This window comes from Triturus cristatus, chromosome 6 (assembly GCF_964204655.1).
Source record: "Triturus cristatus chromosome 6, aTriCri1.1, whole genome shotgun sequence".
Lineage (NCBI taxonomy): Eukaryota > Metazoa > Chordata > Amphibia > Caudata > Salamandridae > Triturus > Triturus cristatus.
Window position 1 is genome coordinate 1,433,790,673 of NC_140589.1, and position 27,779 is coordinate 1,433,818,451.

The 27,779-nt window shown below is 52.7% G+C and overlaps 1 protein-coding gene across 3 annotated transcripts in view; it reads left to right on the forward strand.

Moving 5' to 3' along the window:
* The window catches only part of MTHFD1L (methylenetetrahydrofolate dehydrogenase (NADP+ dependent) 1 like), a 1,409,858-nt gene that overhangs the window by 1,116,779 nt on the left and 265,300 nt on the right, over positions 1 to 27,779 (forward strand). The gene's annotated exons all lie outside the window — the stretch shown is intronic.

The following is a 27,779-nucleotide window of genomic DNA, read 5'->3' on the forward strand; positions in this document are numbered from 1 at the left end:
GCTTTGCTCCTTGAAGTTTTCTAATGTTTTAAAGTGTTTTGACCAAAACCTAGGACAGTGTGCAAGGCTATACCCCCCAAAATATAGGGTTTAAACAGGGGTCTCTTCAGTGGTTAAAGCTACGTCTGGTCCATGAAAACCCTCTTAAGCTCCTTCCTAATATATGGCTTAGATAACTGCACATAAAGTATGCAGCACCTAAACACTGCACCTTGGGCACTCATTCCTGTTATAGTCCGCACACACCAATAATGGCAGAAGAGCTATATCGGGTAAGGTTTGTGTTGTGCCCGAGGACCAATTTTGTCCTTTTGCTTTTCTTTATGAATCACTGAGAGTTTAGTGTCTAACTGGGAAATGTGGTCTTTGTCATGCAGTATATATGATGACCCTACTCTCATGATGAGAGGTAGAGCCAGAAAGACTATCATCTGGTCTATGCCCTGAAGTCCATTGGTTGATGTGCTTAAACTGACCCAAGAAAAAGAAATCATGAGAGCAAGTGAGAGGAGAAAAAAAGAATAAGAATAACAAGAATGAAAGGCAGGAGAGAAAAAGACCACAGAGAAGAAAAATGAAAGAGAATTAAAGAAACGAGAAAAAGTGAGAGAAGTAAAGGAAGAGAAAGAAAGGGAGGAGGGGTGAAAGAAAAAGAAAGTCAAATGTGGTGCAGCTCAAATCCTAAGACCTTACTGCCACTGATTCTGCGGAAATAAACCTCTGAGTTTCATCATCATAAATGTAACATTTTTCTAGGGTTAAGGTATTCATTGTTTTCTGATGTTAGGCATTAACTGTTTATTTAAATCTTCTGCTCAAGCAGCTGTGCCAGTGTAAGAAAAGGATGGCTTACAGTTGCTCCTGAATGGTCTTCTTTCCCAGCCTCACAGCTGCATTTTATCGAACTGGACTGTGAGGCAATGTGCTACTCCAAGATCTGAGAGATACTGGTAGCTCACGATCAACCTGTTAAAGACTCCTGGTTTAAACCGTGCCTTGCATGTCGCAAGCAGATATCGGTCACTGACCCACACAACATCTGTCTTGGGTAACAAATATGACTCAAAGTCCAGCAACAAATACTCCCTGATGCATTAAAAGGCCATCAGGGAGCGAGAAAGTAAACAAGTTGATCCAGCTCAAAATCTCAAGGTTTTTCCCAGTCCCACTCCCATTTACCACCCTTGGGTAATTCCAAAGGCAAGAAACAAGTCACAAACGGAACACAGTTAAGTCCAAACAGGGCACCCTGAGTTCCCCAGGCCATCATTAACTCCACTTCAAAATCACGGCCTTCAGAGAGATAGTGCCCTTGATCTTCAAGATAGTTCTGGATCCCTCTGATACATCTTTAAGCCCCGTAGATCCACAGGGGACTCTATACAGGCTTCTTTCTGCCTGTGGGTCCTCCTCTGTCTTTGACTGACCACGTACTGTAGGAAGCTGGCTTTTTTATGTGGTAGTGCCAATGTAAGGGCACACCATGCAAAAGGCACAGATGATCCTTATTGGTTTACATGCCTTAAATTAATAATCCCAAGTGCTCTGATTGTGGTCAATCATTTTAGGCTTATCAGAGGGTAGTGTTAAGCATTTGTTGTACACACAGAGTCAATAAATGACACACCAATCATCGGAACCAGGTAAGTACTGTTGGAGTTATACATTTTTGTAGAAATAGAAAATACAGTTGAATAACTGGTTTGAGGTATGAGCCTCGAACTTGGTAATGTTATCCTATGGGAGAAACTCACACTGCATAGATTTACTTGCAAACATTTTTGGAGGATGCCTTCTAGGACCTAAGGTGCTTAGAGGCCAAGGCCAAGAAACCACCAGCAGTTCAGTTTTACCTGCCCTGGTGGACCCGGGTGCAGAGGTTTTGGTTGTGTTGCTAACCTCAAGCATTACATGTTAAAGTCTATGGAAAAAGTACCTGTAAAAGAAAGGCTGCTAGTGGGGACTCGAGGACAAGTCTGGCAGAGCCCAAAGAGGGGCTCGACTCTTGAGGCTCTCTGAAGTCTCTGGAGTTCGATTTACCGAACCTGGGCTTGGGTGCAGAGGTGTTTTGTCCGGCAGTTCGCTGTAGTTAGAGGCTCTCACTTGGCTTTGGTGACGTTGAGAGGGAGAGAAAACAGGGCAGCAGGGCCACTCTCGACTAAGGCCTCATGGATCCTGAAGTCCCTCGTCTGTAGGTCAGTGTCTGTGGTTTCCAGAAGGGGCACGCACCAAGCCTTGATAGATGCAAAGGCTCTGGTACCCAGGGTATTGGTGCTGAGAGGTTCCTGGAGGGGTCAGCGTCTTGAGACTTGGAGAAAACGATGGTGATGACAACCTGGACTCATGACAGTCTCTTCCTGGCAAGTTGCTCCTTTGGTGGGCCCAATGGCCTGCAAGACTAAGTACCGGGTCGATGCTGCCAGTGCCCTCAGAATCAGGGGATGGCTCCTCAACCCCAAGGGAGATGCGGTTTATTTGTTGAAGAGGAGAACAGTCCTCCAAGGGTTTGGGGAGGCTGTTCAGCTTCTGGATGAGTCTGTGTTTGTGAGTGTCGCAGTGCAAGCTCCCAGGCAGTGTTTGCCACCAGTCTCGGTGGAGGACCTCTGTTCTTAGGGCTTCGGCTCTTCTTTGTACTTCCTTCAGTTTCAAGTAGACAAATATAAGTTCATGGTGTCAGGGGGAGCTCTAAATAGAGTGTAGGGTAGTAGCCAATGGGCTACTTACCCCTGGAGTGACGACACCCCCTATATGACCAGTTCCTATGGAGAGTGAGCATAAGCCTGACCCTGGTGTCGTAGGGATGCCTGGTTTTAAGAACTGCGGGGACTGTCACCGCATGATGTTGGTGACGGACCCGCACCGCGTGTCTCTCTCTACTGACTGGGGCGTGACCACGACTCCAAGTCATGCCCCGACGGCCGGGCCATGGCGCCGAAGACTTTGCGGGAGCGGCCCCGAAAGTTGCTGGAAGTCCGGCAGTCGGCTCTACGCCGCTCAAGGTCCCGGGCCCGTGGGAGGTCGAGGGACCGGTTGCAGAGCCGTCACCATCGTTCGTGTGGATCGAAGTCTTCACACTCTGGGTCAGGTAAGTCGAAGCATTCCAAAAAGAAGTTGAAGAAGCGTCGTCGCTTTTCGACTTTACCTCACCTGTCGCAGCTGAGGGTGCGGGTGGTGCCACCCCCGCGGCTCCGGCAGAGCCTGCGACGTCGCCGCCAGCCTATCCCCCTTTTCCCGGTCTGTCGGCGACGCCTGCTCAGGTGCAAGAGTTTCTTGCTGCCATGGCCTGACTCTTTGGGCTGTCTGGCCCCGCCGGTGCACCTTCAGGCCCCGTGGGCCCACTGGGGGTCCTGCCCTTCCGGCGCCACAGGACCTCCTTGGATCCGGGCTCGAATCCCAGGTGACACCGGTTGACCTCATAACACCTCCACCGTGTTATGAGGTCAACCGGTGTCTGCTTCCCAGAGTGCATTCCCTTCTGCACCTCCGGATAGGGAATCCAAGAAGCTGGAGCAGCTCGGCAAGAAGCTGTTTTCATCTGCCAGCTTAGGTCGGTGAACAGCACATGCCTCTTGGGCCGTTATTCCGACTCTGTGTGGGATACGGTTGCGCAGGTGCTGCCCCACTGTCCTGAGGAGGCCCGGACAGTCCTTTCCCAAGCTAAAAGTCGCTGAGAGAGACGCAGTTAAGTTCACCATTTGTTTTGGGCTCGACACTGCCGACTCGCTGGGCAGGGCGATTTCTACAACAGTGGCGCTTTGGCGCTAGTCCTGGCTGAGCACAACTGGCTTCTCTTGGGATGTCCAGAACACTTTGATGGACATGCCCTTTATTGGCATTCGCCTTTTTGGCCATAAGGCAGATAGTGCGTTGGAGCGCTTTAAGGACTCGCGGGCTACGGCCAAGTCCTTGGGCCTGTTGGCCACTCGGCCTCCTCCGCCTTCTGCTTCTTTCGCAGCCGCGGAAGGGGTGCCCTAACATGTTCCTTTCTGAGCCACAGGCCGCGCAACAACAACCTCAGCGCGGCTGAGGACGTGGGAACCGCTGAGGTGGTTCTGGGGGCCAGCGGGCAGGTCAGTCCACCTCCACCCCCACAGCATCCACTTCCAAGCCTTCCTAGTCCGTCCTTTCAGGCCCATCAGATGCCAGTGGGCGGCAGGATTCGCCATCATCTCCCTCACAGGCGCAACATCCCCTTGGACAAGTGGGTGCTGCAAATAGTCCAAAGCGGCTACTCCCTCCCCTTCAAGACTACCCCTCCAGCCATGCCACCTCAGTACCACCGCATGTCGGGGGACCATCTTGCGCTTCTTCAGCAGGAAGTCACGGCCCTCTTGGCCAAGGGGGCCATCGAGCGTGTTCCTGGGCCAGAAGTAGGTCGTGGTTGTTATTCCCACTTCTTTCTGGTCCCCAAGAAGGACAAGGGCCTGCGTCCTATCTTGGACCTCAGGAACGTTAACTGCTTCCTCTGGAAGGAGAAGTTCAAGATGTTGATGCTAGCTCAGGTCTTGTCTGCCCCGACCCTGTAGACTGGATGGTAGCGTTGGACTTGCAGGACGCATATTTCCACATCCCCGTCCTACCGGCCCACCGGCGTTACCGGCGGTTCACGGTAGGCCACGAGCACTTTGTTTACTGTGCTCCCATTCGGCCTTACTAGCGCCCTTCGGGTGTTCACAAATGTGGTGGCAGTGGTCTCTGCTCATCTGCGCAGATCAAGGGTTCCAGTCTTCCCCTATCTCGACGACTGGTTGTTGAAGGCGGGCTCGCCCCAGGCAGTAGTCTCCCACCTCCAGACTACAACCGACCTCCTGCATTTGCTGGGGTTCTCCCTCAACGTGCCGAAGTCGCACCTGATTCCCTCTCAGAAGCTCCTCTTCTGCGGAGCGGTTCGGGACTCGGCGCAGTTTCAGGTTTATCCTCCCGAGCAGCGAGTCCGGGAAATTCAGGCTATGATTCAGATCTTTCAGCCTCTATCCTGGATTTCGGTCAGGATGACCCTCCGGCTCCTGGGCCTGATGGCCTCCTGCATCCTGCTAGTGGATCATGCCAGGTGGCATATGTGGGCTCTGCAGTGGGACCTGAAGTTCCAGTGGGCACAACATCAGGGCAACCTGTCCGATCACGTCCAGATCTCGAAGGGCACTGCACGAGAAATTGCAGTGGTGGCTCACAAATCGCAATTGGGTCAATGGCAGATCCCTCTCCCTTCCCCAACCGGAACTCTCAGTTGTGACGTGCGCGTCCCTTCTGGGATTGGGAGGCCCCACGGGAGAGGCGGAGATCAGAGGACTCTGGTCTCCGGCGGAGTCCGGGTTCCACATCAACCTTCTGGAACGTCGGGCGATCCGGCTTGCACTGAAGGCATTCGTTCCCTCTGTCCGGGGAAGAGTAGTGCAGGTGTTCACGGACAACACCACCTCTATGTAGTACTGCAACATACAGGGCATTGACCCCATGTCAGGAGCCTCCGCGCCTCTGCACATGGCTGGAACATCAGGGCATTTCCCTGGGGGTTCAACACCTGGCAGGTTCTCTGAACGCCAGGGCGGACGAACTCAGCCGTCGGTGCATTATGGATCAAGAATGGCGCCTGAACTCGGACGTGGTGCAAGGTCTCTTTCAACAGTGGGGAGAGCCTTGGCTAGATCTATTCGCCACCGGAGAGAACGCGCAAAGTCAGCAATTTTGCGCCTTGGAATTTCCAAGGCGGCACTCGCTAGGCTACGCTTTTCATCGCGAGTGAAATTGTGGTCCGCTATACGCCTTTCCGCCTATGCCACTTCTACCCAGAGTGCTGAAGAAGATCAAGCGTGACCGGGCCAAAGTCATTCTTGTGGCTCCGGACTGGGCTCGAAGAGTATGGTATCCCGAGCTACTCAGCAGGGCTATCGATCCCCCGACCAGACTCCCTCTTCGGGAGGATCTTCTGTCGCAGCTACAGGGGACGGTCCTTCACCCGAACCTGTCCAGTCTCCACCTCCTTGCGTGGAGATTAAGCGGCGGCAGTTGACGTCTTTTGACATGCCTCCCGAAGTTTGTGATGTAATCTTGGCAGCCAGGCGTCCCTCCACTAAGACGGTATACGCCTGCAGGTGGAATAAGTTTGTGGCATGGTGCACAGCAAAGGCTGTGGATCCCCTTTCTGCCCCTCTTTCAGAGGTCCTTCTATTCCTCCTTTCTTTGGCCCAGCAGGGCTCTGCTCTGGGCACTATCAAGGGCTATCTCTCGACCGTTTCAGCCTTTATACGGCTTCCAGATCAGCCTTCCCTTTTCAAGTGTCCTGTTGTAAATAGATTCTTAAAAGGCATTACTCATCTTTTCCCTCCTGTTCCTTTCATAATGCCTCAGTGGGACTTGAACCTGGTTCTGACATATCTGATGTGTGCTCCCTTTGAGCCGCTTCACAACTGTCCTCTTTGTCTTCTCACTTTAAAGACAGCTTTCCTGGTGGCCATCACCTTTGCTAGAAGAGTGAGTGAGCTCCAGGCTCTTTCTTCTAAACCTCCTTTTCTCTCTGTCCATCCGGACAAAGTGATTCTAAGGACTCGTCCATCTTTTCTGCCAAAGGTGGTCACCGCCTTTCATATCGGGCAGACCATCACTTTGCCCACCTTCTTTCCGCCTCCGCATCCCTCAAAAGAAGAAGAGAGGGTCCACCGTCTGGACCCGAAGCGTGCACTCTCATTCTACCTGAACCACACACAACAGTTCCGGGTGGATGACCAGCTCTTTGTTGGCTACGTGGCCGAAAAGAAAGGCCGGGCCATGCACAAGCAGACCATCTCTTGGTGGGTCGTTCTGTGCATAAAGGCTTGATGTTCTTTGGCTAAAAAGGAGCCTCCGGTGGGGCTGCGCACCCATTCTACCAGGGTGACGGCAGCTGCTACTGCTTTGGGATGGGGAGTTCCCTTGCATGACATCTGTCGGGCAGCTACGTGTGCCTTGCTGCACACGTTTACCAAGCATTACTGCCTGGACAGCCAAGCTTGAGGAGACTGCTTCTTTGGCCGTTCTGTTCTCCAGGATTTTCTGGTGTGATCTTGGTTCACAGACTCACCACCGGGGTTGGTATTGCTGGGGTATCTATTCTAAGGTAAGGAATCTATCACTACGTGTTTCTTTCAGATGCACAAGTTACTTAACTTCGGTAACGATATATCTGTAAGAGACATTAGTTAGTGGTAGATTCCTTACCGCACCACCCATTCTCCCCGTTCTGTCAACTGATTTCTAGGGTTAAGGTCATCCCTTTCAGGGCTCTAGTTTCAATGCACCAGTGTTAAGTATCTTGCATGACTCTGCATTCCTGGCGAGGAAAGTCGTGTACAGAACTGACGTCACCGCACGAGGGCGGCGTCTAAGTAGCTGCTGCGATGTCATCTCGGCGACCACAACGCCAATGACGGACGCAGATCCACACAATGCCACCTTCCGACCTGCAGCGGTACTGCTGATGAAAAAGTTTCCGGATCCAGTCTGACGCCTGGGGTAATTCTAAGTTAAGGAATCTATCACTACTAATGTTTCTTACAGATATAGCGTTACCGAAGGTAAGTAATTTGTGCCTCTGCATCACAGGGGCATACCTGCTAATGCAGATATGCCCTCACATGTATTATAATGTACCCTGTCTTAGAGCTCTCAGGCCTGCTATAGGGGTGACTTGCATATAAGACATGCAATATTGCACACAGGGAGTGTGTAACGTGTTTTCAGAAGAGCTTCGGCCCTTTCACACATCCTGCGGTGGTAGTCTTCATGCAGTTGTTGTAGGGGTCCTTTTGCGTGGCATAATACATGCTGCGGCCGAAAGGGACCCTCTTTAGTACCCATGACCTGGGTACCATAGGTACCATTTACCAGGGATGTATATGGGTGCTAAAGTACTTGCCAATTGGGTTACAGTCATTGGGGCCACTTTAGCAGGGACACAGTGCACATCCAGTCAAGAACATCCGTACCAGTGGGCAAAAAGTGGGGGTGACCATAACAAAAATGTCACTTTCCTTCACGTACCTCGGGCTACTCTACCCCCAGCATCTAGTTTTACAAATGCCATGTCTGTGCTGGCCTATCTTCAAAGGTTAGGGATCCATGAATTCCTGTACATTGATTATTGGATGTTGAAGCGGGCTCTCCTGAGCTATTCTTGGATGACCTTTGGACAGCAGTGTCACTACTGCTACAGTGACATTCCAAGTCCTCACTTGACTGTTCCCGGAGATTTTTCTTTATCTGGTCCTTTGAGGACATGGTTGCTTTAAAGATGTTAACACCACTGCAGTCCAGGACATTCATGCTTAATCTTGATGCTTCAGTTGAGAACGTCTGTCCCAGCCTTGACAATACTTAGTCTGTTTGGTCTCCTAGATTCTTGCATCCTCTTGATACCCCTCACTCGCTGGCACATGTGTGCCCTTCAGTGGAATCTTTGCCTACATTTGGCACAGCTTTGAAAATGCCTTGTGAACAGGACATCTGAAAGAGACACGTTAGTGATAGATTCCGTACCTTAGAATATCCCCAGATCCGGAAAGTTTTCGTCAGCCGTACCCCTGCCCCGGTATGGGTCGTGGTGCGGCTCCGCGTACATCGCTGGCGTCGTATTCGCCGAGATGACGTCATCAGAGCTACTTAGATGCGCCCACGATGGCGGACGTCAGTTCTTTCTTTTTCCGCGCCAGCAAGCGCAGAGAGCGGTACTCCTAGTTAATATTTTAACTTTATTTCTGAGGCTTGTTTTTCATGCTTGTCGAGTACTCGACTTGTGGTGCAGTAGAGATACCCGGGTTTAAGTCCTTTAGAGACTGCCTTCGGAACATGTCGGTGGCAGACCCGCATGACGTGTGTCTCTTCTGCTTGGAGCACACCCATGACCCTGAGACGTGCCCAGATTGTCGGGCCATGGCGCCGAAAGCTTTGCGGGAGCGTTCCGAAAGTTGTTGGAGGCCCGACAATCGGTTCCGTGACGCTCGAGATTCCGCTTATGTGGGAGGGCGAGGGACCGGTGACCGGTAAGTCAAAGCACCATAAGGAAGTTGAAGAAGCAACGTCGCTCTTTGTCTTCCCCTCACCGGTCGGGGGACGCGGTGGAGGGGGCGGGTGGTCACTCTCCCGTGGCTCTGGTGGAGCCTCCATTGTTGCCTGCGGTTTACCCACCTTTCCAGGGGCCGCACGCGACTCTGAAAGAAATACAGGTCTTCCTGTCAGCCATGGGCTGTTTATTTGCCTCATCGGGCCCCACTGACGCGCCTTTGGGCCCGTGGACCCGTTGGGTGGTTCTGCCCCCATGCCGCCGCCTTTGGCCGCGGCTACGCGAGCACGATCCACTGCGGTGCCTTTGGCTCCAGCCTCGGTGCCGCCACCGGGCCCGACGCCACCTCCGGCGTCGGGGCCGACGCCGGACACGACGCCGTTGCCTACAGGGCCGGACTACGTTGAGCCTGGATTGGTCTATTATCTTCCGATTCCTATTCCAGGTGAGGAGTTCATTCCCTTTCTCGGGGCCCCTCATCCTTACCGGTGGACAAAGGGGAGTACTGGGAGGGGTGTGAGGACCCTCTCGCAGCTCAATATGAGGATGAACCAGAGTGGGAGGGTGACATCGAGGGTCCAGGCGATCTGGATTTCTCTCCGCACCCTGGTACACTGTCCCCTTCTTCCGTAGCTACGGCGGAGGTTGGGACTTTTTCTGTGGTGTTGCGTAGGGCAGTTGAGGCTCTTAGGCTCGGAAGGGAGCTCGAGGTTATCAGGACCAATCTCCTGACTGAGTTGCTGCAGCCGGCGACCTCATCGGCGGAGCCGCTACTGCCCTTTAATGACTCGCTTACAGACATTCTGTTAAGCACCTGGACCAAGTCTAACACGAGGGTTCCTGTGGATAGAAGTGTGGCACGACGCCATCGCCCTGCCCCGGGTGATCTCTGTTTTCTCACGCAACACCCAACGCCTGAGAGTCTGGTTGTCCAGGCCTCTGCCTCTCCGAGCGCATTCCTTTCCGCACCTCTGGACAAAAAATCTCAAAATCTTGAGCAGTTTGGGAAAAATATTTTCACCTCTGTCAGCTCCGGGTTGCGAGTGGTGAATACGGCATGCATGTTGGGCCACTATTCTTTCTCTGTGTGGGACACTGTAGCACAGGTGCTGCCTCAGTGTCCAGTGAAAGCTCAAGCGGTGCTCTCCCAACCATTACCGAGGGGAGAAATGCTGCAAAATTCACTATCCGTTGTGGCCTTGACACAGCCGACTCCCTTGGCAGAGCAATTTCCACAACAGTGGCGCTATGCCGTTATGCCTGGCTCAGGACAACTGGCTTCTCTGGGGATGTCCAGAACACTTTGTTGGACATGCCCTTTGATGGCATTTGTTGACAAAGCGGATAGCACTTTGGAAAGCTTTAAAGACTCCCGGGCTACAGCCCCAGGCTACAGCCCAGTTCTTGGATCTTGCCACCACATGCGCTCTCTTGGGGTCTACCTTCCGCTCCTTTCGGGGGCGAGGTGCCCAAACGCGTTCCTTTCAGAGCCACCGTCCTGCGCAGCCACAGTCTCAGTGCAGCCGTGGTCGGGAGGTCTTTAGAAGTGGGACACGGGGCCAGCGGACGGGTCAGTCCACCAACGCCCCTGCTACCACTGCCTCGAAACCTTCCTAGTCCAGTGTTTCAGGCCCACCAAATGCCAGTGGGCGGCAGGATTCGCCTTCACCTCCCCCACTGGCACACCATCACTTCGGACAGGTGGGTTCTGCAGATAGTCCGAAGGGGCTGCTCCCTCCCTTTCGAGACTACCCCTCCAGCCATGCTGCTTCAGTACCACTGCATGTCGGGGGATCACTTGGTGCTTCGCCAGCATGAAGTTGAAGCCCTCTTGGCCAAGGGGGCCATCGAGCACGTTCCGATGCCAGAAGTAGGTTGTGGTTGTTACTCCCACTACTTCCTGGTTCCAAAGAAGGACAAGGGCCTGCGTCCTATCTTAGACCTCCGGAACGTCAATCGCTTCCTCCGGGAGGAGAAGTTCAAGATGCTCACGCTTGCTCAGGTCTTGTCTGCCCTAGACCTGCAAGACTGGATGGTAGCGTTGGACTTGCAGGATGCTTATTTTCATATCCCCATCCTGCCGGCCCACCGTTGTTACCTACGGTTTGTGGAGGCCACAAGCACTTTCAGTTCACCGTGCTCCCTTTCGGCCTTACCAGCGCCCCTCGGATGTTCACAAAAGTGTTGGCAGTGGTCGCGGCTCATCTGCGCAGATCATGGGTCTCAGTCTTCCCCTATCTGGACGACTGGCTGTTGAAGGCGTGCTCGCCCCAGGCAGTCGTCTCCCACCTCCAGGCTACGGCCGACCTCCTGCATTTGCTGGAGCTCTGCTCTGGGCACCATCAAGGGCTACCTTTCTGCTCTTTCAGCCTTTCTCAGGCTGCCTGATCAGCCCTCTCTTTTCAAGTCCCCTGTTGTCAATAGATTTCTCAAAGGCATTGTAGGAGAGTAGGGTCTGCTTTCTATGTTCACCCCCACTTTTTGCTTTTGCTTTACTGGTTTTCGACTTAGATGTGGCTGTGGGCCTGCTAATCAGACCCACAGCCCTGCTGTTCTCTCTCTAAATTAATACTATGTACTTTAGGTGCATAACCCATTTGGATAGGATCACCTTATTGGCCCCTGTACAGTGTACCCTAGGTACCCAGGGCATAGGTGTACCCTAGGCCTACCAGGGGCTGCAGCATGTATTATGCCACCCCTGGCCTGACCTTCCATTTTGACACAACTGGCTGATCACTCAGCTGGGGCAAGGTCGTGTAATCACCCCTTGCTTAGGTGTAGTATTCCTATACCTAACTTACATATAGACACATGTGTACCTATCAGTCACTCCTATGGCAGGCCTTGACAATCCTGGAGGCAGAGTGCTTGGTAACATGTGAGATGGTGCTCTAGCATGAGCTGAGCCTGTCTGCAGCTTTCGGAACCTTGTCCTTATAGCTGTTCTATGATATAGCCTACCATATACTCTTAAAGTGCCTTATAATCTTAGACGGTTATGGTAACTATGGTTTGGCTTTATCGAAACATGTCGTGTAAGGTGTCTAACACTGTGGAATAATACCCCCATGCCATTTCTGGACATGAGAATATTATTCCCCCCTTCTAGAGGGAAAGACATGTTAAAATCATACTTCAACTGTTAGCCTCTGACCAAAGCCTCAGCATCACAAAATGGATGCTGCTGCCACGACACAAGTCTGACCTCCTGCAGCTGGGAGTGATCCCAGCCAGGGACGCCTGGACAATAGGTTTCCTGCTTGGGGAGGTGCTAGCACCTCCCCAGACAGCCTTTAGTGTATTGGGGCAGGGTGGGCTGAAAGGAATGAGACATGCCTGGGGCACACAAGGTGTTCCTTGCATAGTCCAGTTCAAACCGGCGCTGGGGCACTCCAGCCCCAGCTCTGGCGCGAAACTGGACAAAGGGAAGTGGGTGTAACCACCCCCTCCCAGGTCCCACCCATAAGGCGTGACCTAGCAGGTATCCCAGCCCCCCAGATTAGTATAAGAGTGGGAGTTGGGCCTCAAGACTTTAGATTATCCTGAACCTGCAAAACCGAACAGAAACTCTGGACCTTCGACATTCGACGAAAGAAGAAGACTGAAGAATCTCCCTTGTAGCCAAGGAGTGGCTACCCTGTGCAAACAGGCACCATCAAGAGACTACCCTTTGCTTTGCCCACGTTCTACGAGGAACCGACTGCAGAGCCTGACCAGAGCCTTGACTTCCAGACTTCTCCGACCCTGATCCACATCCACAGCAAAGCTGAGATCCGTGGAGGCGACGAGCGACGTGGGACCGGCTACCTGGAAAAAGTGGCTAGTAACTTAAAGCGCAGCTTCTGAGGTACCCTCGAAGTTGTGCACCGGGGATTGAGAAGCCCCAACCCCAAGCACCATCTGCACCGAAGATCAGCCCCCCACACTCCACGAGTCCTGCGTGGGGCCCTTCAGCATTTTCCTGCTTGCCGCGTCTGTCCGGTTGCTTGCCCGCTGGCTAGTGGCCTTTGTGACAACGCACCCTGAAATCTTCTGCGCTGGTTTGGCTCCTCCAGACTGGCTCCCGCTTCTCTGCAAAGAAGCAGCACCCCAGACCTTCCTGGTCTGCACCAGAAGCAAGTCCTTCGTTCTTCGTGGGTTCCGCTTGCCAAGGCTTGGTGAGTCCTAGTCCAACTTCGACGCCGCCGACAGCAAGAGCCTTCGTGGGACAGCTTGCCTCCTGGTCCTGGTCGTCCTCGACGCTTCCTGGTCCTCCTGGCTGCAGCGACAAGCTTCACCTTCACCTGCAATCTTCACGACATCGCCTGGTTCCTTCCTGGTTCCACGTGGTCACTGGCTAGTGACCTTGACTCTGTCCCTTCTGCTTGCAGGTTTCCTTTCTTCTTGATCCCAGCCTTGGGATCCACCGGACACTCTTCACTGACTGCCTGTCAGCATCTTTCTTCAGGCATCCATAGGAGTCGACGACGAAAATGACGCATCTTCACCCCTATGCACCCGCAGCCTGTGGGCTAGGTAACTTGGGTACTCCGGTGCTCATCAGGATAGTGACTATCCTAGTGTCTAGTTTTCAAGTCTCAACTTCCTAGCTACTCCGGAATTGTCCTAAATCTACCGTTTTCTAAACTGTACTATTGCTATTGACTTTTACGCATTACGCGTGAGTGTTTCCACTCTGCACACGTATCCCGTGGGCCTCCCACTTCCTAACTAACGCTAGTGTAGTGTAGCCCCAGCGATTCCCTAGGCCTAGGCCTATTCTATTTCCGTGATAGTGGTTCTTATACCACTTAATTAGTATATGGTTTGCGTGGCCCCTAGGGCCTAACTGTATTACTTACCTGTGTGACTTAATGTATGCTTAAATAAGACTGTGTTGTACTTACCTCTAATCTCATAAAGAGTGCTGAGGGTTTGACTAGAATAAATACACTTTATTTTATATATATATCTGTTGTGGTGTCCTTTCATTTGGTATTCAAGGGATTATATATGGTATCACAGCTGGCTTCACATGCCATTCAGAGTTTAGCCTAAGACTGCTCTTGTCCATGCTACCACTAGGATAGCTGGTCTATAAGGTTGACTTTACAACCAATCACCATAAGGGTATTTGGACTGATATAAGGTGTACACTAGAACTAGTGACATCATACATCAGGCCAACTTCTCACATTGGTGAGCAGCGGTTGGGATCTGAGCTTGCTGTTGTAATACCATTGTAATCTTGAGATACTAAATTGAAAGATCACACAGATATTGTCTAGGTACTTATAACATAGATTATAATACTTAAGTCCTACTGGACTTTGTAGTTGTAGGTTGAAGGGAGTAACACACCCTGACTACAACTACTAGAGAGGTTTAGTAGATACAACTAGTGTAGGTAGGTGCACACACCACACCCTCACTAGATCATGTCTCTGAGAGGAGATCAAGTAGATGCTCTCTCAGGAGGATCAGGTCTGCAAAAGACCCCCTCTAGATATGATACCTTAACATTCCAGGAGATGAGACACTTGTGTACCTCGAGAGGAATAAAACAGGGTGCAAACCCTACCCTCCTTCAGTTAAGACAACTCTTAGAGGAGTATGACATTATTAGGGCATCTCAGGCAGGTACCCTAGGTACAGAGGAGGGTCTACCCACCACAGAGGAGTCAGAGGAGACTTCAGATGAAGAGGTAGACAGCCAGGGCCAAGTAGGAAGACTTAGCCAGGCTAACCTAAGCTTACATGGGAGTTTGAATGGGGTCCCCCCTTACAGACCCCCAAGTAGGCTTACACAGAGAAGCAGGAGGGACAGATCCCCTTCAAGGGAATCCATCCACTCCCATGTCTCTAACATCTCTAATGCTTCCTCTCACAGGGGAATGACTTCCCCTGAGAGAAAGGAGCATGAAGCCAGAATGAGGGAAGCTAATCTGAGGATTCAGAGGGAAGAACTTGCCCTTGCCAAAGAGAAGCTTGCTCTGGCTAGAGAACAAAAGTTGAGTGGGTCAGAACCCACTGGTGGCAGCAATATCCCTAAGGATAGAGACAGGCACTATGATAATAGAAACCTGAGCAAGATTGTCCCTCCCTACAAGTGTGGGGATGACATCCACAAATGGATAACTGCTTTGGAGAGAGCTTGCAAAGTACAGCAGGTACCCCAAAGTCAGTGGGCAGCTATCTTGTGGCTCTCCTTCTCTGAGAAAGGCAGAGACAAGCTCCTCACAGTTAGTGATGAGGATGCAGATAATTACACTGTCCTGAAGAGTGCTCTGATTGATGGGTTTGGCCTAACCACTGAACTATACAGGTTGTTGTTCAGGGATACCCAGAAGACACAGACTCAGGACTGGACTGACTTTGTAGATTGTGCCACTAAGGCTCTGGAAGGCTGGCTAATGGGAAGTAAGGTTAAGGACTATACAGGATTGTATAATTTGATCATGAGAGAACAAATACTTAACAACTGTCAAAACCAGCTATTGCATCAACACCTGATTGATTCTGATCTGACTTCTCCCCAAGAATTGGGAAAGAAGGCAGATAGATGGGTCAGGACTAGAGTTAAGCAGAAAAACCAGAACCAGGGCGGTGATCAGAAAAAGGCAGACCAGAAGGGTAATGATCAGAAACAAAAAGACCAGAAGTCTTCACCAGGCCCCCAAAAGGCTCAGGGGGAGGGTGGTCCCAAAAAGGATAAAAAGAAAGATGGCCAAAAGAAACCATGGTGCAACTATTGTAAGTCCAACTCACATTGGTTTAGTGAGTGCACCAAAAAGGATAAGCCCCCAGCCACCATTGCCCCTAAGGCAACTGTACCCCCTAGTTCAGCTGTAAGTGGTGGTTCCCAGCAAAAGGGTATAGTAGGGTTAACCCTGGGAACTGAGGAGGATTCTGGCCTAGTCAGAGTACCTACTCAGGCTGTTCTGATCTGTGATGGGGACTTAGCTTTGTCCTCTACTGTAGGCCCCAGTAACCTGGGCAAGTACAGACAGACACCTTTTATCAACCAAAGAATGGCTCAGGCCTACAGGGACACTGGAGCTAGTGTCACAATGGTGACACCTGCTTTTGTGGACCCTGGACAGATCATACTAGGTGAGAATTACCTAGTGACCAACGCTAGCAATGCCACTACCTCCCATAGTGTGGCTATTGTTAACTTCTCCTGGGGAGGGGTAACTGGCCTCAAGAAAGTTGTTGTTAGTTCAGACCTTCCTGTAGAGTGTTTACTGGGCAATGATCTTGAAACTTCAGTTTGGTCTGAAGTGGAGTATAGGACCCATGCAGAAATGCTGGGGATAGATGCACATGTCCTTGCTGTGACCAGGTCACAGGCCAAAAAGTGCACCACTGAACAAGTGCTGGATCCTGAAACTATGGACCAGTCACAACCCAAGAGAAAGAGCAGTAGGGTTAAGGCTGTGCCTTCCCCCCTGCCTCAGGTGGTGGATCAGCCCTCCCAGGAGGATGATTCTGAGAGCCCTGAAGGAACTGTCCTAGAAGAACTTGAACCTGATCAGGTTGAGTTTCTTGGGACAGGGGGACCTTCAAGGGCAGATCTGAGGCAGGCTCAATTAGACTGCCCCTCTCTTGAACCCCTCAGACGGCTGGCTGCTGCTGAGGCTGCAGGGAATGCTCAAGGTACCCATAGAGTGTATTGGGATGAAGGGCTACTGTATTCAGAGGCTAGAGACCCCAAGCCTGGTGCATCCAGGAGGTTGGTCATACCACTGAAGTTCAGAGGCTTCCTTCTAACCTTGGCCCATGATATTCCCCTTGCAGGACATTTAGGCCAGAACAAGACTTGGGACAGGCTTGTCCCTCACTTTCACTGGCCCCATATGTCAGAAGATACTAAGGAGTTTTGTCGCTCCTGTGTCACCTGCCAAGCCAGTGGCAAATCAGGTGGCACCACAAAGGCCCCCCTCATACCACTACCTGTGGTGGGGGTCCCCTTTGAAAGAGTGGGCATAGATATTGTAGGACCAATGGACCCACAAACAGCATCTGGGCACAGATTCATACTGGTGATAGTGGACCATGCCACCAGGTACCCAGAAGCAATTCCCCTGAGGACCACAACAGCTCCTGTTGTGGCAAGGGCCCTGCTTGGAGTATTCTCCAGAGTGGGCTTTCCAAAGGAGGTCATTTCTGACAGAGGTACCAACTTCATGTCAGGATACTTGACTGCAATGTGGAAGGAGTGTGGTGTTAACTACAAGTTCACCACACCCTATCACCCACAGTGCAATGGGCTTATTGAGAGATTCAACAAGACCCTAAAGGGAATGATAAAAGGATTACCAGACAAACTTAGGTGAAGATGGGACATCCTTTTACCCTGCCTTCTGTTTGCTTACAGAGAGGTCCCACAAAAGGGGGTTGGCTACAGCCCTTTTGAGCTTTTGTTTGGGCATCCTGTAAGAGGACCCCTGTGTTTGGTGAAGGAAGGATGGGAGAGACCTCTCAGACAACCCAAACTAGACATAGTGGATTATGTACTTGGTCTCCGCTCCAGGATGGCAGAGTATATGAAGAAGGCTTCCAAAAACCTTGAGGCAAGCCAAGAACTCCAAAAAGCTTGGCATGACCAAAAGGCTGTACTGACTGTTTACCAGCCAGGACAGAAAGTGTGGGTGTTGGAGCCAGTGGCCCCAGCAGCACTCCAAGACAAATGGTCTGGACCCCACACTATTGTTGAGAAAAAGGGAGAAGTCACCTACTTGGTGGACCTTGGGACTCCCAGAAGCCCCCACAGGGTGCTTCATGTCAACAGATTGAAGGCATGTTGACAGGGCAGACATGGGGCTACTCATGGCTACAGATGAGGGGCAGGAGGAAGAGAGTGACCCTCTCCCAGACCTGTTGACTCAGAACCCTGATGATGGCTCAGTTGATGGTGTGGTCTTTTCTGACAGCCTCACTGTCCATCAGCAACAGGACTGCAGACAGGTTCTGCAATCCCACAGACATATGTTCTCTCTGACCCCAAGTCAGACAAACTGGTGCACCCATGAGGTGGACACTGGTGACAGTCTGCCTGTGAAGAGTAAAATCTACAGGCAACCTGACCATGTCAGGGACTGCATAAAAGTTGAGGTACAAAAGATGTTGGAGCTGGGAGTCATTGAACCTTCAGAGAGCCCTTGGGCTAGTCCTGTAGTTCTTGTGCCAAAACCTCACACCCAAGATGGTAAGAGAGAGATGAGGTTTTGCGTGGACTACAGAGGTCTCAATGCTGTCACTGTCACTAGGACAGATGCCCACCCAATACCTAGGGCAGATGAGCTCATTGACAGATTGGCAGCTGCTAAGTTTTTGAGCACATTTGACCTAACAGCAGGCTACTGGCAAATCAGACTAGCTGAGAGTGCAAAGGCCAAAACTGCTTTCTCGACCCCAGGAGGACATTATCAATTTGTGGTAATGCCCTTTGGTTTGAAGAATGCACCTGCCACTTTCCAAAGGTTGGTGAATCAAGTCCTTACTGGGTTGGATGATTACTGTGCAGCTTATCTTGATGATATTGCTGTCTTTAGCTCCACCTGGGAGGATCACCTGGTCCACCTGAGGAATGTTTTAGAGGCCCTGCAAAAGGCAGGCCTCACTATCAAGGCCACTAAGTGCCAGATAGGGCAGAGCAAGGTTGTATACCTGGGCCACCTAGTTGGTGGGGGTCAGGTTCAACCACTGGAGAGCAAGATCCAGACCATAAAGGACTGGGCTCCTCCAACTACCCAGACTCAGGTCAGAGCTTTCTTGGGCCTGACTGGGTACTACAGAAAGTTTGTTAAGAATTATGGGTCCATAGTGACACCACTTAATGACTTGACCTCCAAGAAGATGCCAAAGAAAGTTCAGTGGACAGTAAGCTGTCAAAAAGCATTTGATGACCTGAAGCAGGCCATGTGCAGTGCACCTATTCTGAAAAGTCCAGACTACTCCAAAGAGTTCATTGTCCAGACAGATGCTTCTGAGTTAGGTGTGGGAGCTGTTCTTTCACAACTTAATGTAGATGGTCAAGACCAGCCCATTGCTTTTATAAGTAGAAGGCTGACCCCTAGAGAGAAACGTTGGTCAGCTATTGAGAGGGAGGCCTTTGCTGTGGTTTGGGCCCTGAAGAAGCTGAGGCCATACTTGTTTGGCACTCACTTCAAGATTCAGACAGACCATAAGCCCCTCTTGTGGCTAAATCAGATGAAGGGTGAAAATCCCAAACTTCTTAGGTGGTCCATTTCCCTACAGGGGATGGACTTCACAGTGGAACATAGACCTGGGACTGACCATGCCAATGCAGATGGACTCTCCAGATATTTCCACTTAGAACATGAAGACTCAACTGGTCAAGGTTAGTTTAATGTCCCTAAGTTTGGGGGGGGGGTTGTGTAGGAGAGTAGGGTCTGCTTTCTATGTTCACCCCCACTTTTTGCTTTTGCTTTACTGGTTTTCGACTTAGATGTGGCTGTGGGCCTGCTAATCAGACCCACAGCCCTGCTGTTCTCTCTCTAAATTAATACTATGTACTTTAGGTGCATAACCCATTTGGATAGGATCACCTTATTGGCCCCTGTACAGTGTACCCTAGGTACCCAGGGCATAGGTGTACCCTAGGCCTACCAGGGGCTGCAGCATGTATTGTGCCACCCCTGGCCTGGCCTTCCATTTTGACACAACTGGCTGATCACTCAGCTGGGGCAAGGTCGTGTAATCACCCCTTGCTTAGGTGTAGTATTCCTATACCTAAATTACATATAGACACATGTGTACCTATCAGTCACTCCTATGGCAGGCCTTGACAATCCTGGAGGCAGAGTGCTTGGTAACATGTGAGATGGTGCTCTAGCATGAGCTGAGCCTGTCTGCAGCTTTCGGAACCTTGTCCTTATAGCTGTTCTATGATATAGCCTACCATATACTCTTAAAGTGCCTTATAATCTTAGACGGTTATGGTAACTATGGTTTGGCTTTATCGAAACATGTCGTGTAAGGTGTCCAACACTGTGGAATAATACCCCCATGCCATTTCTGGACATGAGAATATTATTCCCCCCTTCTAGAGGGAAAGACATGTTAAAATCATACTTCAACTGTTAGCCTCTGACCAAAGCCTCAGCATCACAAAATGGATGCTGCTGCCACGACACAAGTCTGACCTCCTGCAGCTGGGAGTGATCCCAGCCAGGGACGCCTGGACAATAGGTTTCCTGCTTGGGGAGGTGCTAGCACCTCCCCAGACAGCCTTTAGTGTATTGGGGCAGGGTGGGCTGAAAGGAATGAGACATGCCTGGGGCACACAAGGTGTTCCTTGCATAGTCCAGTTCAAACCGGCGCTGGGGCACTCCAGCCCCAGCTCTGGCGCGAAACTGGACAAAGGGAAGTGGGTGTAACCACCCCCTCCCAGGTCCCACCCATAAGGCGTGACCTAGCAGGTATCCCAGCCCCCCAGATTAGTATAAGAGTGGGAGTTGGGCCTCAAGACTTTAGATTATCCTGAACCTGCAAAACCGAACAGAAACTCTGGACCTTCGACATTCGACGAAAGAAGAAGACTCAAGAATCTCCCTTGTAGCCAAGGAGTGGCTACCCTGTGCAAACAGGCACCATCAAGAGACTACCCTTTGCTTTGCCCACGTTCTACGAGGAACCGACTGCAGAGCCTGACCAGAGCCTTGACTTCCAGACTTCTCCGACCCTGATCCACATCCACAGCAAAGCTGAGATCCGTGGAGGCGACGAGCGACGTGGGACCGGCTACCTGGAAAAAGTGGCTAGTAACTTAAAGCGCAGCTTCTGAGGTACCCTCGAAGTTGTGCACCGGGGATTGAGAAGCCCCAACCCCAAGCACCATCTGCACCGAAGATCAGCCCCCCACACTCCACGAGTCCTGCGTGGGGCCCTTCAGCATTTTCCTGCTTGCCGCGTCTGTCCGGTTGCTTGCCCGCTGGCTAGTGGCCTTTGTGACAACGCACCCTGAAATCTTCTGCGCTGGTTTGGCTCCTCCAGACTGGCTCCCGCTTCTCTGCAAAGAAGCAGCACCCCAGACCTTCCTGGTCTGCACCAGAAGCAAGTCCTTCGTTCTTCGTGGGTTCCGCTTGCCAAGGCTTGGTGAGTCCTAGTCCAACTTCGACGCCGCCGACAGCAAGAGCCTTCGTGGGACAGCTTGCCTCCTGGTCCTGGTCGTCCTCGACGCTTCCTGGTCCTCCTGGCTGCAGCGACAAGCTTCACCTTCACCTGCAATCTTCACGACATCGCCTGGTTCCTTCCTGGTTCCACGAGGTCACTGGCTAGTGACCTTGACTCTGTCCCTTCTGCTTGCAGGTTTCCTTTCTTCTTGATCCCAGCCTTGGGATCCACCGGACACTCTTCACTGACTGCCTGTCAGCATCTTTCTTCAGGCATCCATAGGAGTCGACGACGAAAACGACGCATCTTCACCCCTATGCACCCGCAGCCTGTGGGCTAGGTAACTTGGGTACTCCGGTGCTCATCAGGATAGTGACTATCCTAGTGTCTAGTTTTCAAGTCTCAACTTCCTAGCTACTCCGGAAGTGTCCTAAATCTACCGTTTTCTAAACTGTACTATTGCTATTGACTTTTACGCATTACGCGTGAGTGTTTCCACTCTGCACACGAATCCCGTGGGCCTCCCACTTCCTAACTAACGCTAGTGTAGTGTAGCCCCAGCGATTCCCTAGGCCTAGGCCTATTCTATTTCCGTGACAGTGGTTCTTATACCACTTACTTAGTATATGGTTTGCGTGGCCCCTAGGGCCTAACTGTATTACTTACCTGTGTGACTTAATGTATGCTTAAATAAGACTGTGTTGTACTTACCTCTAATCTCATAAAGAGTGCTGAGGGTTTGACTAGAATAAATACACTTTATTTTATATATATATCTGTTGTGGTGTCCTTTCATTTGGTATTCAAGGGATTATATATGGTATCACAGCTGGCTTCACATGCCATTCAGAGTTTAGCCTAAGACTGCTCTTGTCCATGCTACCACTAGGATAGCTGGTCTATAAGGTTGACTTTACAACCAATCACCATAAGGGTATTTGGACTGATATAAGGTGTACACTAGAACTAGTGACATCATACATCAGGCCAACTTCTCACAGGCATTACTCACCTTTTCCCTCCTATTCCTTTTGTGATGCCTCAGTGGGACTTGAACCTGGTTCTCACACACTAAATGTGCGCGCCCTTTGAGCCTCTTCATAACTGTCCTTTGCGGTTATTAACTTTGAAAACTGTCTTCCTAGTGGCCATCACCTCCGCTAGGCGTGTGAGCTCCAGGCTCTTTCATGTAAACCTCCTTTCTTGGCGATTCATCCGGACAAGGTTGTGCATCTGAAAGAAACACGTTAGTTAGATTCCTCACCTTAGAATATCCCCAGCCGTCAGACTGGATCCGAAAGATTTTTCGTCAGCAATACCCCTTGCGGGTCGCTAGGCGTCGTCTGCTGCTCCGCATCCGTCGTCGGCGTCGTGCGCCGGAATGACGTCGTCGGAGTACTTAGACGCCGCCCTCGCGCGCTGACGTCAGTTCTTTTTTTTTCCGCGCCAGTAAGCGCAGATCCGGGAGAGCTACCCCTTTAGTCACTTTTTGATTAACTTTTTTCGATCCTTTTTGATCTTGTCTCGACTCCGGTGCCGGTAGGATGCCTGGTTTTAAAGCCTGTGCTGACTGCAACCGCTTGATGTCGGTTACGGACCATCACCGCCGGTGCCTTTACTGCTTGGGCCTCGACCACGACGCGGCGTCGTGTTCGGACTGCAAGGCCCTGACCTCGAAGGCTAGACGGGAGCGGTCCCGTAAGCTTCTCGAGCTTCGCCACTCGCAGCCGACGTCATCATCGATCGTCTGGCTCCAAGTCTTCGGGTAAGTCAAAGCACTCCAAGAAGTCCAAGAGGCGACACCGCTCTTCGGACTCCCCTCGCCGGTCGCGCGACTCGGCCGAGGGTCAGGGTGGTTCCACCCCCGCGGCTCCAGCGGAGCTCCAGGCGCCGCGCAACTCCCCATACCCGCCGGTCCCTGGGACTGACGCGACGCCGGCGGAAGTCAGTGCCTTCCTCTCGGCCATGAGGAACCTGGCTCCGCCGTCGACGCCCGCTGGCGCGCCTTCGGGCCCCGCGGACCCGACTGGGCAACCTTGCCTGCCGGCGGCTCCGGCCCCGGCGCCGTCGACGGCTCCGGCCTCGACGCCACAAGTGCCCGAGGGACCCGTTCCCGAGTACCCGCCGACGCCGGTCGACCTCGTCACGCCTCCTCCGCCGGCGTCGACACCGGTACCACCTCCGACGCCGACTCCGCTCAGCGTCGAGCCCCAGTTCAGCCCCGCTCCGGGCCCGGTGCCGTTACGGCGTCGATGGACGCCGCGTTCCGCGCCGCTGGAGACACATTTTGTCTATCGCCCGGCTCCGATCCTTCCTCCTGCATACCAGGAATCGGATGATGGGGGCGAATGGGAGGGATCCGAGGATTCTATGGCCGTTCAGGCTCAACTGTCACAGGACTGGGCAGATGAACTGGGGGAGGCCAGTGGTCTCGATACCTCTCCAGACACTGGATTCATCTCTCCTCCGACTGTGGCTTCGGAGGAGGGTGCTGCTTTCTCTGTGGTGCTGCGCAAGGCGGCCGCAGCCCTTGGGCTCGAGCTACCTGCCGTGGCTGTGAGGACTAACGTCCTCACTGAGGTGCTTCAGTCTGCAGCAAGCTCCACTGAGCCTCTGCTGCCATTCAATGAGGCCCTCACTGACGTTCTGCAGGGCACCGGGTCCAAGCCCTCCACAGTTCCTCCTGTGGACAGGAACGTCGCCAGGCGCCACCGCCCTGCTCCGGGCGACCCCAGTTTTATGTCCCAACACCCTACCCCCAAGAGCCTGGTTATCCAGGCCTCTACCTCCCAATCCTCCTTCCCGACCGCTCCGCCGGACCGGGATTCCAAGAGACTGGAACAGTTCGGCAAAAAGCTGTTCTCCTCCCTTAGTTTGGGCCTGCGGTCTTTCAACACCGCCTGTCTCTTGGACCGTTATTCCCACTCTCTGTGGGATACGGTGGAGGACGTGCTGCCCCTGTGTCCGGAGGAGGTCCAGACACGACTTACCCAGGCTCTGGCCGATGGGAGGGATGCAGCGCGACACGCTATCCGATGTGGGCTTGACACTGCGGACTCGCTGGGTAGGGCGATTTCTACCTCAGTGGCGCTTAGACGTCACGCCTGGCTGCGGTCCACGTCCTTTTCGGGCGATGTCCAGAGCACCCTCATGGACATGCCCTTTGATGAAAGAGAAAGCGAGAAAGCGGACAGTGCGCTGAATCGCTTTAAGGACTCCCGGGCTAAGGCCAAGTCCTAGGGCCTCTCGGCCCCGCGGTCGCAAACTTCCGCCTTTCGCCCCTTTCGTGGCCAAGGAAGGGGTGCCTCCTCACGTACGCCTAGCCACCAGCCGCAGAACCAACCTGCGCGCGGTCGCGGACGTGGTTTCCGCCGAGGCGGTTCTGGAGGACGACGCGGTCAGCCCACATCCACCCCGGCAGCATCCGCCTCAAAGCCTTCCTAGTCCGAGCTTTCAGGCCCATTCCACGCCAGTGGGCGGCAGAGTTCGCCATCACCTGCTCCACTGGCGGTCCATCACATCGGACAGGTGGGTGCTGCAAATCGTCAGAAGGGGCTACTCCCTCCCCTTCGAGACGACCCCTCCAGCCATGCCACCGCAGCACCACCGTATCTCGGGGGATCATTTGAATCTTCTCCACGAGGAAGTTTCGGCCCTTTTGGCCAAGGGGGCCGTCGAGCGCGTTCCGAGCCCAGAAGTAGGTCGTGGTTGTTATTCCCACTACTTTCTGGTTCCCAAGAAGGGCAAAGGGGGCCTACGCCCTGTCTTGGACCTCCGGAACGTCAATACCTTCCTCCGGAAGGAAAGGTTCAAGATGTTAACTTTGGCTCAGGTTCTAGCTGCCGTAGACCCTGGAGACTGGATGGTAGCGTTGGACTTGCAGGACGCATATTTCCACATTCCCGTCCTGCCGGCCCACCGGCGTTACCTGCGGTTCACGGTGGGCCAAGAGCACTTTCAGTTTACCATGCTCCCCTTCGGCCTCACCAGTGCCCCTCGGGTGTCCACGAAAGTGATGGCGGTGGTCGCAGCTCATCTGCGCAGATCAGGGGTTCCAGTCTTCCCCTATCTCGACGACTGGTTGTTGAAGGCGGGCTCGCCCCAGTCGTCTCCCACCTCCAGACTACAGCGGATCTCCTGCATTTGCTGGGATTTTCCATCAACGTGCCGAAGTCACACCTGAGTCCCTCTCAGAAGCTCCTCTTCATCGGAGCGGTTCTCGAGTCGGCGCAGTTCCGGGTCTATCCGCCGGAACAGCGGGTCCGGGATATTCAGGCCCTGATTCCCATCTTTCGGCCTTTATCCTGGGTTTCGGTCAGGCTAGTGTTGCGGCTTCTGGGGCTGATGGCCTCCTGCATCCTACTAGTGCATCACGCCAGGCGGCCCATGCGGGCTCTGCAGTGGGACCTGAAGTTTCAGTGGGCCCAGCATCACGGCAACCTGTCCGACCATGTCTTGATCTCGGAGGGCACTGCACAGCAGTTGCAGTGGTGGCTCACGGACCGTGATTGGGTCAAGGGCAAGAGCCTCTCCCTTCCCCAACCGGAGCATGTCGTAGTGACGGATGCGTCCCTCCTGGGATGGGGTGGCCATATGGGAGAGGCGGAGATCAGAGGCCTCTGGTCTCCGGCGGAGTCTCGTCTCCACATCAACCTGTTGGAGTTGAGAGCGATCCGACTTGCACTGAAAGCCTTCCTTCCCTCTGTCAGGGGAAGTGTCGTGCAGGTGTTCACAGACAACACCACCGCCATGTGGTATTGCAACAAACAGGGCGGGGTGGGATCGTGGACCCTTTGTCAGGAGGCTCTGCACCTCTGGACGTGGCTGGAACACCAGGGCGTCACCCTAGTGGTACAACATCTGGCGGGCTCTCTGAACGCCAGAGCAGACGAACTCAGCCGCCAGTGCATGATGGATCACGAATGGCGTCTGAACTCCGAAGTGGCGCAAAGTCTCTTTCAGCAGTGGGGAGAGCCTTGGTTAGATCTATTCGCCACCGAAGAGAACGCGCAATGTCCGCAGTTCTGCGCGTTGGAATTTCCAAGGCGGCACTCGCTCGGCGACGCTTTTCGTCACGAGTGGAGTTGCGGTCTGTTGTACGCCTTTCCGCCTATACCACTTCTGCCCAGAGTGCTGAAGAAGATCAGGCACGACCGGGCCCAAGTCATCTTGGTGGCTCCGGATTGGGCACGAAGGTACTGGTATCCCGAGCTACTCAGTATGTTGGCCGATCCTCCGATACGTCTGCCCCTTCGAGAGGATCTTCTGTCGCAGCAGCAGGGGACGGTCCTCCACCCGAACCTGTCCAGCCTCCACCTCCATGCGTGGAGATTGAGCGGCGGCAGTTGATGCCATTTGACTTGCCTCCTGAAGTCTGTGATATCATTCTGGCAGCCAGGCGTCCCTCCACAAAGACGGTATACGCCTGCCGGTGGAACAAATTTGTGGCATGGTGCACAGCAAAGGCTGTGGATCCCCTTTCCGCCCCTCTTTCTGAGGTTCTTCTGTTTCTTCTTTCTTTGGCCCGGCAGGGCTCTGCCCTGGGCACCCTGAAAGGTTATCTTGCTGCCATCTCTGCCTTCTTGCGGCTTCCTGATCAGCCTTCTCTTTTCAAGTCCCCTGTAGTTACACGCTTTCTAAAGGGCATTACTCACACGTTCCTCCTGTCCCTTTTGTAATGCCTCAGTGGGACTTGAATCTTGTTCTCACATTTCTAATGTGCGCTCCCTTTGAGCCTCTTCATAATTGTCCTCTTCGTCTGCTGACGCTTAAGACTGCTTTTCTGGTAGCCATCACCTCGGCTAGACGGGTGAGTGAGCTCCAGGCTTTATCTTCAAAGCCTCCTTTTCTCTCTGTTCATCCGGACAAGGTTGTCCTTCGGCCTCGTCCCTCCTTTCTTCCGAAAGTGGTGACTCCATTTCATCTTGGGCAGTCTGTCACCTTGCCCACCTTCTTTCCGCCTCCGCATCCTTCCAAAGAGGAAGAGAGGCTCCACCGTCTGGACCCAATACGTGCGCTCTCCTTTTATCTGGACCGCACAAAGCAGTTTCAGGTGGACGACCAACTTTTCGTTGGATACGTGGGTGCTAAGAAGGGGAAAGCTGTGCACAAACGGACCATCTCTCGGTGGGTCGTTTTGTGCATCAAAATTTGTTATTCCTTGGCAAAAAAGGACCCTCCTGTTGGGCTGCGCGCCCATTCTACTCGGGCCACAGCGGCTACTACTGCTTTGGGACGGGGTGTCCCTTTGCAGGACATCTGTCAGGCGGCGACGTGGGCTTCGCTACACACGTTTGCCAGGCATTATTGCCTTGACAGCCAAGTCCGGAGGGATGGCTTCTTTGGCCGTTCTGTCCTCCAGGACTTTCTGGTGTGATCTTGGTTCGCAGACCCACCACCGGGGATGGTATTGCTTGGGTATCTATTCTAAGGTGAGGAATCTAACTAACGTGTTTCTTTCAGATGAACAAGTTACTTACCTTCGGTAACGATGTATCTGTAAGAAACATTAGTTAGTTGGATTCCTCACCGACCCACCCATCCTCCCCGTTCTGCGAACTGACATCTAGGGTTAAGGTTATCCTTTTCAGGCCCCTAGATTTTATTTTTGGCACCAGTGTCG